Source organism: Prionailurus bengalensis, chromosome D4, assembly GCF_016509475.1.
Source record: "Prionailurus bengalensis isolate Pbe53 chromosome D4, Fcat_Pben_1.1_paternal_pri, whole genome shotgun sequence".
In the NCBI taxonomy this organism is placed as follows: domain Eukaryota; kingdom Metazoa; phylum Chordata; class Mammalia; order Carnivora; family Felidae; genus Prionailurus; species Prionailurus bengalensis.
The window spans coordinates 32,707,874-32,722,542 of NC_057359.1; the positions used below are offsets into that span (position 1 = coordinate 32,707,874).

Genomic DNA, 14,669 nt, shown 5'->3' on the forward strand with positions numbered 1-14,669 from the left:
AACTTACATTCTGTCATTTTCATGGGAATGGCTTTAACGTAATACAGAGTGGAGGTCTGAATCCACCTGAGAGAAATAGGAAAATACTGTGTGACATTTTGCCAAACTTTACACAAGTCTAGTAGTAGAATAGAATATTTTTTCCACCCTAATAATGTAGATGTTGTTTTGTTTTGTGTAACTGAGAAACTTGAAATTGTTGATAGAGTTTTTCCCTTCTAGAAGAAAGTAGAAATAGATGCTGTCTGTACTGTAACACAAGTCTGTGAGCCCAAATATCTAGCTTCTTATATTTTGATGAGTGATAGATGCACATAGGTAGATACATGCTTTTAGTGACCCTGCTTTAAAAATTAGTTTACTAAACGTGGCTATAGCAGAAAAAAAAAATACTTCAGTGTTCTGGATGCAGACCCTGAATCTGGTAAGGAGATTTCTCTCCACTCCTCCTGGTTCATAAAAATAAATCTGAAAAACGTACACTGGTGATAAAGAGTTAAACTGTAGTCATCACACTTGCCATCAAAATGGGAAGATAGGATTGAAGAATGAACATACCGGCTCACAGCTGGGAAGATTTTGGCAGGAAAAAATCACATGACATTGAGTGAGGCCAGGTCCATCAAGGAGACTTGCTACAGATTAGTTTGAGAAGAGTTGTTGATGCTTGTCTTACCATTGGGCTCTGCACAGGTTCAGCAAATGCTGCTACACTCTTTGTGAAGATTTGTTTAAAAATCACACATTTTTGTCCCTTGGTGGTACACTCCCCTGATAAACAGTGGAACTTGATTTTCTGCCCCATTTGTGTTGTATACCCAAGCACTGGTGCCTTTTGCTTTGGCACCCTGAAGAGAACTGATGTATTATCACATTCTATTTCTTTTTCCCCCCTCATCTTTTAAAGAAAATAGTAACAATGGCCGTGTTTGTAACCTTTTATGTTTAGAAGGCACTTCTGTACCCCTTATCCCATTAATTCCTACAGTGATTCTGCCAAGTATAGCTGGAGAAACTGAGGCGCAGGCACAGGGGTGCTTGCCCAGGAGTGCTCCTCCTTAGTGGAAAAGCTGGAACTCATACTCTAGGCTCTACCAGTGCCTCTAGTCTGGCAGGTAGAGGTAAGTGGTGTGAATTAGTCTGAAAATTGCTGAAATACCAGTAAGCATTATGAGCCCCAACCCTTACTTTATTACAAAAAAATCTCGAGGCCTTGATCTCTTCTATTCCCTCAGTTGCATTAATCTTACCAGGGCCAGTGAAGAGGATTCCAAAGAAAAAGGTTTTTTCTTTTTAATTTACCATTTAAAAGTACTACTTTGGCCTTGAAGTTGTAGGACTAAAACATATGTGTACATACACTTAGACCAAAGCCGTTTATATTTTACTACCTTGAAGCTTGATGGACTCTTGTGGAATGGAGAGAGCAAAGGGACTCTCTTTCTACACAAGCATACACATGACAGAAATAGAAGTGTGTGCATTCCAGGATAAACTGGATTGTCTTCATCTTTTAAAAAAGTAATGTGAATGATAGAAGACCACACTTCAGTTTTATGATTGCCAACGAGCCATAGTATAAGCAGTAAATGTCTCTTAAAGTATGAACACGTTCTTTCACACATCTGCTTGGGTAATTCACTGTTCTGTTTGGAAGGATCTCACAGAAATGGAATTTTAAATATTGAGAAATCCATTAAGAAATAGAGGGAGAATGAAAAGCTCATTATAAGAGCCATGCCAAGGATAATTAAGATGTGGCCTAGCATCCAAAAAATATTTACTTTTAACTGAAATGAACTTTTAAAAGAAGTTAATGTTCCCACCCTTTGGCTGAAGAGTTCATTGCTGGGTTGGTCTAACATCAGTTTGAAGTTGATCAGCCAATTTTTCACGAAAGAAAAATGTTGTATACAATGTAGATAAGGCATTATCATTTTCATGAAGAAAATCTGCAATTTTGGAATTGACTTACTCCTCTGTTGCAGCTGTACACCTTTTTGTGACCTGTTCATGGCTAGTTGCAAAGACAGGGAAACAGAGGGTAGTACATGGTGCCTTTGGTTCACTGTGGGAGTAAGTTGGCTACTTCTGATCCTGAAATGATAGGAGAGGAAAAAATAGGTCTAAAAATATCATGGCTTATGCCCTATCCTTTTTTTTTTTATATTATTGTAAAAACAATAAAGCAACAACCTTAGAGGAGAAAAAGAAAACCCAGAATTCCACTGACCTAAACATGATGTTCTTCATTGAAATCTGTGTTCATTTGTGTGCATGGTTGTAATCACGGTGTCCATAGTGACTGTGGACATTTTTAATAGTTCTGTGTCAGGAGTTCTTAACTCTTCTGTTCCATGGACTCCTTTGGCAGTATTTTTAGTAAAGCCTATGGATCTCTTTTCAGAAAAATGTTTTTAAGTTTTTAAAATAAAATATACAGGATTACATAGGAGACAATTATATTTAAATGCACTTATTAAAATAGTTTTAAAATTAGCTTGTGATATGGTAACACATGCTTTACTATCAAAACATTAAATAACAAGATGTGACAAAGGCATCGTTACCTAATTTCTGAGTAATTGTTAGCATAAATATTTTGAAATTGTGGATCTGAAGGTGGAGGGGAGTGCAGGACAGGTGGGGAATTTCATGCCTGATGATCTCTATTACCTGGGTGAAGGAAGAGGCTTAGTGTTTCTAGAATGTGAGGAGTTGGGCTAGTGTTGGAGAGTGTTAAGGTTTTGGAACAGATGGGGCAGCATTGCTTAGTTCTTATTGTGTCTTAGGTACTGTACAAAACTTTTTATGTATGTTATTTCTTTTAACACTGAGAACACTCTCATGAGGGATAGTTGCTACTGTCATCTTTACTTGACTGATGTGGTAACTAAGCTTGGAGAAATTACCCACGAATAGATCATTCACTGTTCTTCAAAGGAAGTCTACCTAAATAATCCAGAAGTAATATCCCTGATTGGTAATGCAAATTCAGGGCCTCATTGGGGACAGCATTAGGATTCAGTCCTAAACCTTTGATGAAAGCCTGTTTTACTGCCTTTTGTCCACTTCTGGAACTGAGAAAGATAATTTGTCTTATCTAGAAGATAAATCCTCAAGCTCACTGTTGGGTGATTTTTCTCCTGAAGCTACTGTTGTAGAAACCTGAACAGGAAAGGCAGTAGGATGGAGGCCACAGAAGATAGGATAGGCTCTGGATTGTTTACACCTTCAGTCAGTTCTTTGCAGGACCACAGTCATCTCTACTGGAGAGGTTCTTCCTCTGAAAAGTCACATGGGACATATCTGCACCGCATTACCTTTATAGCTTTTCATCACTGCTTCCTCAGGGTTGTTTGGGCATACGTTGCCAGGGCATTATAATGTAGGTGTAAATTTTCTCGATGTGGTCTAAGGCTGGCATAATCGAAGGACAAGAGGCAAAGGGTTTGGGGCAGGCCACAGACCAAGTACTTCATAAGTGACAGTCTCTAATAAGGGTCAGATGTATGCAGGAGTCTTGGGACAGCTCTGGTGCTCAAAGCACGAGGCATGTCCCAGGACAGCAGCTTGTAGAGCCTTCAGCAAAAACTGATGAGGCTTCTGGATGTTTCCTTTTCCCAACCACCTGAATAAGTACCATTCACTGAGATAAACATATGCAGTAGGAGTGCATATAATTGTTCATTTAAACTGCTAAAAAACGCGTGTGGAAGTTGGATATGAGAGAGGTGCTTAGAACCTGACTCACACAACCTAGTTCCCTCATTGCAGACTGACGAATGGGAAATGTTTTTACTCTTCCAACCCAGATTTCACCAATGAATGGAATAAATTTACAGAAAACAGAGATTTAAGAAATTTCAATAAATCTACAGAAAACAGAGATTTAAGAAACTATACGCACCTCTCTAAAAAAAAAAAACATTGAACAAAACACTACTGCAGTCTTTCATGAGATTGGATGTTTGCACTGTCTCAAAACAAATACTGCTACGGTCTCTGTCTTTGATTTATTTATTTTTTGGTCAAATATCTTTAGAATGTCAGGCTCAAGGCTAGAAATAAATAGAAAATGTTTTATAGTCCTTGATTTGATAATGCCAATAGCAAATCATATCTGATATTCATAATAAATAAAGTTTCTTTGGCCAGGGGCAGAGGGTGGGGGCTGCCCTTGGAGCAGCGGAAAGCTTTGTAAGCCAGCCTTCCAAAGTTGTGTGAAACAGGAAAATTGTTTCTTTTTAAATTTAACACTGAGAATTAAATGATTAAAATATTATCATTTCCAACCTTAATTCAGAGAGATCTAAAGAAAATGAATTTAGAAATCCTCCTAAGTTACAAGTAATTTACAAATCTGGGTTGTTTTTTATTAATTGGGTGGAGAGCACCCTCAGTAACTTTAGCAGGGCTTACTTGTACCAAAAAGAACAGAGGGTTTAAAAAAAAATTAAGTAAATAATTCAGTAATTTTGAGTTCAATTAAATGCTTTATTCAAGGGGAGTAAGAATTCCTGTTTGATCTCTTGTAAACAATAATTTCAAATAATGAAATTTCCTCTAGGAAACAGGTGCTCTTTAATATTAACATAAAAAGAAATAAAAATGCAAATACAAAAGTACTTAGAGAGTGTTTATTTTGTGATTTAGGAGGCTTGCTTTTCCCTCCCATCGGCTGAAAGATGTTTAGTGACACTTAATAAGTACTCGGAATAAGATTTGTTCTAAAGCTCTCTGTATGCTGTAATTGTATGCCCCCTTTGCCCTTTAAATTTGAAATAAACTTGAAATGAAGGGTGGAATCCAAACAGGCTGTTAGAGAAGTAGAAATGATAAGTGATTGATTTTTCCCAACATAGATAACATTGCCTATTTTGTGATTCAGCAAATGCTGCTATATACTATCAGTGAAGTGCCTATTTCAACAAGAGATTGTGATGTTGCCTTTAATTTATTTGCAAATGCTGCTTTTATGTCTGGGTTTTTCTGTGCAGCCCAGGTAGTAAGTGCAGAGGGGAAGCTGTTTTATGTTTAGGGAGGATAGGAAAGAAGGGCAGGAAGCATTCAGAGGCTAGCCTGTTTCCCCCAGGACCTTCTCTTCACTTATGTGTGTTCAGGCCCCTTTCCCCCACCCCTCCTGTGACTTGCCCTTGTGTTGTACCTGTGCAGAACTAGAGTCAAAACCACATCTCTCTGACTTCCCAGTCCGGGCTTCCAAATACTATGAAATCCTGTCTGTGTAGAAGTGTGGTCTTTGGTCAGCATACTTCCCAGATACTTTGTAAACTGTGCCAGGTGCCTTTGGTAAGAAGATGAGTAGAATTTGTCCAACCCCTGAGAAGCAAAAGATGGACAAGCAAAGACACGTACCTGACCAACAAGCATTCTTAGCCAAAGGTTGTTCTGATTTTCTGGATGGGCTGGTTTGGGAATTGCTTGGTTGCCTGGGTTTAAACCTAAGTCACTCAGAAAACTAATAAAATAGCAGTTCTGTTTTCCATCTAAAATAAACCAACGCTACTAAACCTTCCTCAGTCTCTCATCTTGGCAAGAGAAGGTGAGGTTTGTGTCAGGTACCGTCTAAGACCTTCTGAGAGCTTGCCTTTCCAGCCTTTCATCCCTTAGCTTTGCTCACACTTCAGTTAGTTTTGCCTGTTTTTCCATCTCTGAGCTTTGTTACATCTATCTAGAATGTCCTTCCTCTTTCCCATGCTACTGCACATGCACTGGCTAACACCTGCTGGTCCTTCCAAGGCGAGCACCACCTGCTTTTGCTAGCCTCCCTAGTTTTCTAAAACCCTGCTGGCAGCTTCTCTGAACCATGTGGCAAACCCTGTATCCCTGCTGCTGCAGGCTCGGTTGATGCACAGAACGTCCCCAACACTCTCCAAGGCAGTGTCTGATCTGGTAAGAAAGCACTGCACATTGTCTCTAAACTCCAAGAAATTAGTTATAGGAAACTTCTGACTTTGGAGAAATCCCATTTTTACTTTATTGCAAGTTCTCTAGAGCCAGCCTGATGGAACTGACCCGACAGTGCCTGGACTTGGTGACTTGTGCCCTCAGTTCAGAGAGGTGCACAGGTCACTTGCCTGAGCTCTGCTGCCACATGACCTGAGCCATTCAAGCAGAATCATCCCTGCTGTCTTGTCCTGTATGTGGTGTCCCTCAAATGGCTGTCATGAAGGCCATCCTGTCTTTCCCCTCAGTGAGAGAAGGGTGGTGGAAGTGCTGGGGGTGGGGGAAGTGACCAACTGAGGCCACATGTTGGCCTCACCTTGGTTCTCCAGCCCTCTCTCCTTCCAAATCCAGTAGCACTTCATCTTGCTTATTGTGATGACCACTGCAAAGCTTTTGTTACAGCTATTTTTGTATGCCAGATTGAGCTCCTTGAATACACAGATTATATCTTTTTCACTTTTATATCTCCTTTCACATTTAGCAAAGTACCTTTTACATGGAAGATATTTAATAAGTATTGAAATGGCCAAAAGAATGGATTAACACACGACCTATAATAAGGAAACAATAATTCATTTAATCAGTGTGTATTATACACCTGCTGTGTGCAGTCAGTGTTCTGGTGCTGGGGTTAAAAGGTGCTTCCAGACGGATTCCTATTTGATGAGCTTCTCTGTGGTGTATCTTCTGATCTAAAATAAAAAGTGTGACTGGGCTGTTGACATAGTACTTTTCAAGAGTCATTTGTTAATTTGTCAGTTTATGTATGAACTACTATGGCCTTTCCAGTTCTAGAATTCTTTTGTGCTTCTTTAAATTTCTCAGGGTCAACAATGACTCTCTAGCCTTGTTTTGAATAAGTGCAGACTTTGATCTGATCCCTACCACCTCTGCCCATTTTTCTAGCTGTGTCTCTTGGCCTGACTGAGCTCATTCCTCTGCCCTTTCCTCTTTATCCTGCTTCTTGACTTTTTCTTAGCTTCTCATTTTTTTGCGTGGTGAATCTCACTGAACAAAAAGCAATGAGATAAATGGCTTCTGATACATATCATAAATAAAGATTTAATGCAACACACTTGACATCATGAACCATATATTTTAATGCTCTGAACTTGAAGTGTAGAAATAACTTTTCGTGAGGAGGGTGGGGAGACAGAGGACTTATGAGCTGATGCATGAGTATTCAGAATTGAGTTTTACTGTACCATTTCATAGTGTCTTCTGTTTGTAACATGCTTAGATGGCTGAGGTCAGACATTTCTGCGTGGTGTGAGTGGTGTGAGTCTGTGTAGTGCTTGGAAAAAGCATCTTTGGAGAGCAAAAGGAAAAGGGAATTAGCTACTATATCATTATCATTAGCTTGTTAGTTTTCTGATAGGGAAACACTAATTAAAAAGCATTTGTGCCTGTTTGGGAATTACCTGCCTATATTAGGAAGGAAAAACAATCACTAAATTGGCAAAACAACAATAAAATCATACTACAAATCATATTAAAAGGGAAAAAAAAGGCAATGGATGTGCTTTGAACTTCCAACTCCTTCACAGCTCATCATTTCTTGATGCCCTTTGTGCTCAAGGAATCTAATGATACACAAAGCTTCATTGCCAGATACTTCATTAATTCCTCAATCCATTAGGAGCCTTAATGGCCTATGCCATTGGAATAAGTATGGAAATCCAGTCCCCCAAGAAAGTACAGTGCTCTATAAATCATACTCGCTCGAGGATTCTCTAAGCCCTTGACACAGAAGAATAGATGAAAAATCATTGTACTTCCTGAATTGCCTTATCCTAAGAGGCTCAGAATAATCAACATCCTTTAACCCTTTAACCCTCAACCCATGGTTCTCAAAGTGTGATCCCTGGATCAGCAACATCAGCACCACTGGGAACTTGTTAGAAATGCAAATTTGGTGGCCCTAGCCAGACACACTGAAACTCTGGTGCTGGATCCAGCAATCTGTGTTAAGCAGGTCTCCCTGTGACCTGCTCTAATGTCCCTGTGGCATACTTCTATAATGAAGGCTTTTTTTTTTTTTTTACTGTTAAGGAAAAAGGTGAGCAGGTCCATAGCTTCATCCTAATCTACTTGTTTGGATTCAGTTTAATTGAGCAAACCTTCACTGAGTAGCTGTTACATCCTAAGCGTCCTCTCAAGGAAAAGGACACTTTAAAATATCTCTAGTGTCATCTGTGCTAGCATTTTCCTGCTGTGGTTGGCCTGCCTGGAGGGCAGCCCCTCCTCAACTTTGTTCTAAAGCACCAAAAACAATGGTCCTCTGGGCTGCCTTATTTGACTTCTCAAATCTCCTTCATTAATTGTCATCCACCAGTTGGTTCCTCATCCCTTTCCCAGAGGGACACTGACACCTATGAGACCTGCAGGAAGAATGGCCCTGTCTTTCTGAATCTTTTCTGCTTTCAAATGCCTGATAATCTTGCCTTGCCATTCATAAGCTCCCTTCTATCCCTGTCCCTCTAGAATTACTTTTGCCTCTACCCCATCCACTGCTAGCAAGGTTCTTTCCCCCAGGGGACAGACTGTTCAACCCTAATCTTTTTTTTTTTTTAATATATGGAATTTATTGTCAAATTGTTTTTCATACAACACCCAGTGCTCATCCCAAAAGATGCCCTCTTAAATACCCATCACCCACCCTCCTCTCCCTCCCACCCCCCATCAGCCCTCAGTTCTCATTTTTTAAGAGTCTCTTATGCTTTGGCTCTCTCCCACTCTAACCTCTCTCTCTCTTTTGTTTTTTTCCTTCCCCTCCCCCATATGTTCCTGTTAAGTTTCTCAGGATCCACCTAAGAGTGAAAACATATGGTATCTGTCTTTCTCTGTATGGCTTATTTCGCTTAGCATAACACTCTCCACTTCCATCCACGTTGCTACAAAGGGCCATATTTCATTCTTTCTCATTGCCACATAGTACTCCATTGTGTATATAAACCACAATTTCTTTATCCGTTCATCAGTTGACGGACATTTAGGCTCTTTCCATAATTTGGCTATTGTTGAGAGTGCTGCTATAAACATTGGGGTACAAGTGCCCCTATGCATCAGTACTCCTGTATCCCTTGGGTAAATTCCTAGCAGTGCTATTGCTGGGTCATAGGGTAGGTCTATTTTTAATTTTTTGAGGAACCCCCACACTTTTTTCCAGAGTGGCTGCACCAATTTGCATTCCCACCAACAGTGCAAGAGGGTTCCCGTTTCTCCACATCCTCTCCAGCATCTATAGTCTCTTGATTTGTTCATTTTGGCCACTCTGACTGGCGTGAGGTTATATCTGAGTGTGGTTTTGACTTGTATTTCCCTGATGAGGAGCGACGTTGAGCATCTTTTCATGTGCCTGTTGGCCATCTGGATGCCTTCTTCAGAGAAGTGTCTATTCATGTTTTCTGCCCATTTCTTCACTGGGTTATTTGTTTTTCGGGTGTGGAGTTTGGTGAGTTCTTTATACATTTTGGATATTAGCCCTTTGTCCGATATGTCATTTGCAAATATCTTTTCCCATTCCATTGGTTGCCTTTTAGTTTTGTTGGTTGTTTCCTTTGCTGTGCAGAAGCTTTTTATCTTCATGAGGTGCCAATAGTTCATTTTTGCTTTTAATTCCCTTGCCTTTGGGGATGTGTCAAGTAAGAAATTGCTACGGCTGAGGTCAGAGAGGTCTTTTCCTATTTTCTCCTCTAGGGTTTTGATGGTTTCCTGTCTCACATTCAGGTCCTTTATCCATTTTGAGTTTATTTTTGTGAATGGTGTGAGAAAGTGGTCTAGTTTCAACCTTCTGCATGTTGCTGTCTGGTTCTCCCAGCACCATTTGTTAAAGAGACTGTCTTTTTTCCACTGGATATTCCTTCCTGCTTTGTCAAAGATGAGTTGGCCATACGTTTGTGGGTCTAGTTCTGGGGTTTCTATTCTATTCCATTGGTCTATGTGTCTGTTTTTGTGCCAATACCATGCTGTCTTGATGATTACAGCTTTGTAGTAGAGGCTAAAGTCTGGGATTGTGATGCCTCCTGCTTTGGTCTTCTTCAAAATTACTTTGGCTATTCGGGGCCTTTTGTGGTTCCATGTGAATTTTAGGATTGCTTGTTCTAGCTTTGAGAAGAATGCTGGTGTGTTCAACCCTGATCTTAAGTGCGGAGCTCTATTCAGAGGAACACCTAGAACCTCTATCAACAAAGGGTAACAAGAGTAAAAAACTCAAAGTTTACCTTTCTCCTAATAGCTGTTTCCCGAACCCAAGGCCTCATTATCCTGTGCCTCAGTTTTTCTGTGGCTTCCTAATGGTTTTTCCACCTTGATCCCTCTTGCTGCTAGAGTGGCTACTTTTAAATACTAACTCTATCATTTCTCAGCCTACTATCTTCAAATATGTGCCTATGGCCAAAGCAGGGGTCAGCAAACTAAGGTGTGTGTTTATTGTTGTATATAAAGTTTTACTGGAACACAATGACACTCATCATTTGCAGATTATCCATGGCTGCTTTTGTGCTACAATGGCAGAATTGAGTGGTTGCAATTGGGACTATATACTACACAAGCCTAAAACATTTATTATCTGGCACTGTAAGAAAAAGTTTGCTACCCATGGTCTATAAAGTTTAGTCTGTTTACACATAACATACTGGCATATTTGAGTTCAGTTCTGCCAGATTACAATATGCTTTCCCTTTACTCCTGTCTGTGCTGCTTCTGTTTCCTTCCTTTCATGCCTTTGTTTGAATTTATTATTTTTCCTTATTCTGTTTCGTTTTTCACACTGTAAGTTAATTGGTACTTTCACCCTTGTCCCAAACAACTCAAGAACCTTAGAACATTTTAAATGTCACTTTTACCGTTTCTTTCTTATACGCTTTAGTTGTCATCTGTTCATGTTCTCTATATTTGAAACCCAGAAGACATTACTATTATTGTGCATAAAGTCAATATTCATTTAGACTTATCTACATATTTAGCATTTTGGTTGTTCTTCACTTCACACTTACTTCTGATCCTTGTTTATGAAAGAAGAAGGAAAAATTCCTATGTTTGACCTCACATTTGAATGATAACTAGGCTGAATATAGACCAAATTTAATTTTCTTCCAGAAACCAAAGACATTGCTTCATTGTCTTTTAACATTCACTTTTGCAAATTAGAGATCTGAAGGTAATCTTATTTTTCTCTTTTCTTTTCTGGAAGATTTTGGGATTTTCTCTTTTTATTTTGAAGTCTAAGATGTGTTTAGGTGATTCTTTTTTCTTTTCTTTTGTTTTGTTTTCTTTTTTCTTTTTTTTGTTTTTTGTTTTTTTGGTTTTTTTACTTGATTCTACCTGTTGGGCTTTTTTTTCAGGTCTGGAAAAAATTTCTGTTATTTTGTCTGTTTTTATTCCTCTAAAACGCTTTTTGGAAAGATAATAGAATATTTGGATTTTACCAAACTGGTTAGCATTTGTGTTCTATTTTACTTATTTTGATATTTTCTTCTCTGTTCTATAGGCTCCATCTTCCAGTTGCTAATTTGGGATATAATCCAATACATCTTGATTCTTCTTTTTCTTTTTTTTTTCTTTTTCTTTTTTTTTTTTTTTATCCACCCACCCAACCCCCACCCTCCAGCCCCAGGCGCCAACCCCCGGTCCCACCCGCACCGCCCCCCCCCCCCCCTCCGTGTGGGTGCGGGTGCGGGTGCAGGTGTGGGTGGTGTGTCAGGAAAGGTGCAAAGTTTGGGTGTGGCTTCCAGCCCGGTGCAGTGGGATTTGGCTGGGTGCGGGGAGCGTGCCCCTTGTGAAATGGGGTGGGGTGTGCGGGCGGGGCGGGGCGGGGCGGGGCCTGGCCAGGCCGCTTTGCTGGCCGCTGGGGAGGGGCTGAGGGAGCAGTGGCTGGGGTGTGTTTGGCCCCAGGAGCCACGCTCCCTGGGGAGAGAGGGACGGGGTGGGGGGTGGGGGGCCAAAGGAGAGGTCAAGGAGGCCAAAGGCAAAAGCCTACAGCACCTGGTATTCCCAGGTGGTCTCCCATCCAAGTACTAACCAGGCCCGGCCTTGCTTAGCTTCTGAGATCAGAGGAGATCTGGCGTGTTCAGGGTGGTATGGCCATAGATGCCAGTGGCTGCAGCTGGGAGCCTCAAGAGCCTGCTCCACAAGTCCCAAGCCCAGCGGGTGCTGCGCTTCACCCATGCCCCTGCCAGCCTGCCTGCCTGTCTGCCTGCCTGCTGCCACCCTCCGCCTCGGGCCTTGATTCTTCTTTTTTAATGTTTATTTATTTTGAGAGAGAGAGAGTGAGCATGAGTAGGGGAGGGGCAGAGAGAGAGAGAGGGAGAGAGAGAATTCCAAGCAGGCTCTGTGCTGTCAGTGTGGAGCCTGACGTGGGGCTTGAACCATAAACCGTGAGATCATGACCTGAGCTGAAATCAAGAGTTGGACGCTTAACCTACTGCGTCACCCAGGCACTCCATCTTGATTCTTTTTAACAATGATATTTTGAATGTCTTAGAGCTATGTAGTTGTTCATTTTTTTTTTAATTGATGGGATATATTTTGGAATCTGTATCATCATCTGTACTGTACCTCTTTTAAACTCATCTGCTTTCACTTACCTGACTCCTTAGGTCAGATATTCTTCTATTTGGTAATAATCATAGCACCTCTCATTTATTTTTGTTTTCCTTCAAATGTTTCTGGTTTTTAAAATGTCTGATTGTATTTTGGTTACACATCATGGGTGTACTTTTTCTTTCTCAGCCCAAATGAAAATCTACTTGTCTTGTTGGTGAATGATGGGTCAGATCACAGGACTCAGATTCAGATCAGATAGGATGACCTCACCTGCTGATGATAATTGGGGCAGGATGGGCCATGGGCTGGTCTGACAGTGGGTAGCTTGTCTTTTAGGTGTTTGCTTCCACTCTTGGCACTGGCCTTACCAGAACTGTCTCCTCAGAGATATCTACTGTTTTCTGGGGATTTGCTCCCTGGGGTTAGTTACACCTTTTCTTGATAGTCAGTACTATTAGGGTTTCACTCTTTTTCCTTTATCTTTACTTAGGGGTTGAAGCTGGGAAGTTTGTAACACAGGCTGACTCTACCATCTTGATCCAATCAGCAATGTGTTTCCTGAAGGCCTTCTTCCCTGTCTTGCCTCCAAGCATGACTCATTGCACAGTCATTCTGGTTCCACATAGCACTTTGTCTCTACTTCTTTCATAGTGCTTATTCCACTGTAACATTTCTTAAGAAGTATCTATTTGTCCTTGTCTTTGCCCTGCTGAATTAAATTCTGTAGCTAAGACATTGTGTAGGTGTCAGATTGCCATAGACATTTCATCCAGGGTACAGAATAGCTGGTTTAGTAGTCAGCAAGTGAAAATGCGGTTTGGAAATGTAACATAGGCTATACTATAAGATACAGAATGGCTCCCCTACTTGGTTTTATGTATTTATCTCCTCAAGAACCTGCTTGATGTTTAAGTCAAACTTTCCAACTCTATGAATAAACATCTTCCAAAGCATCAAATTATGCTAGTCTGAAGTTAGATTGATTTTGCAAAAGATAAAGTTGTATCCTTAGAGATGACTGCCTCTGGGGGAAAAGAGGGCCCTTCCCTTATTAGATTCCAAGGATTGAATCCTCACTGGGATTAAGTGTATTATCTCTGTTTCCTTTGCCTTTAAAAAAAAACTTTTTATTTCTTTCTTTTTTCTTTCTTTTTTTTTTTTTTTGAGAGAGAGAGAGAGATAGAGAGCAGGGGAGGGGCAGAGAGAGAGGGAGACAAAGGATCCAAAGTGGAATCCAAAGCAGGCTCCATGCTGACAGCAGAGAGCCCAATGAAGGCTCAAACTCATGAACTGTGAGATCATGATCTGAGGTGAAGTTTGATGCTCACCTGACTGAGCCACTTAGGTGCCCCTAAAAAACTTTTTGAGAGAGAGAGAAAGATTGTGTGTGCATGTGTGCAAGTGGGGGGAGGAGCAGAGGGAGAGAGAGAGTCCCAAGCAGGCTCCACATTCAGTACAGAGCCTGACATGGGGCTTGGTCCCATGACCCTGGGATTATGACCTGAACTGAAATCGAGAGTCAGACTCTCGACTGAGCCACCCATGCACTCCTCCTTCACCTTTTCTGGAAGGTCTCTGTTTAAAGAGGAAGCTAATGATGGAAGAGGCTGGAGTTACCAATTCATTAATTAGCTAAATTACAATACTCTTTCCTACTCTTAAAAAATCCTATTTAATGAGGAAAATAAGAAACAGTTTCTCCTTTCATATCTGTCATTATCTGAACTTACTCAAATGCTGACATCTAGGTAGTATGATTAGGCTCTTAAAAGATTGATTATGCCTGGGGCTCCTGTTATGAATTTTTGCTATTATATCTGCCATCACATTTCAAAAGATTGGAATTGGCAAAAAGATTCCAAAATAACAGGGCATCTGGGTGACTCAGTCGGTTAAGCATCCGACTTCAGCTTAGGTCATGATGTCACAGTTCGTAATTTTGAGCCCTGCATTGGGCTCTGTGCTGACAGCTCAGAGCCTGGAGCCTGCTTCAGATTCTGTGTCTCCCTGTATCTCTCTGCCGCTCCCCTTCTCTCTCTCTGTCTCTGTCTCTCTCTCTCTCTCTTTCTCTGTCTCCCTCTCCCCCTTACTCTCTCAAAAATAAGTATTAAAAAAAATACTACCAAGAATTACCAAGAATGTATTGAAACTGATAA

At 40.7% G+C, this 14,669-nt stretch overlaps 1 protein-coding gene and 1 non-coding gene across 10 annotated transcripts in view; one reads left to right on the top strand and one right to left on the bottom strand.

Annotated features, from left to right (window-relative positions):
- KDM4C (lysine demethylase 4C) overlaps positions 1–14,669 on the top strand; it is a 430,619-nt gene that overhangs the window by 349,474 nt on the left and 66,476 nt on the right. The gene's annotated exons all lie outside the window — the stretch shown is intronic.
- LOC122475476 lies at positions 11,941–12,059 on the bottom strand. The gene has a single exon (XR_006295176.1). It is a non-coding gene; the product is annotated as a 5S ribosomal RNA (ribosomal RNA).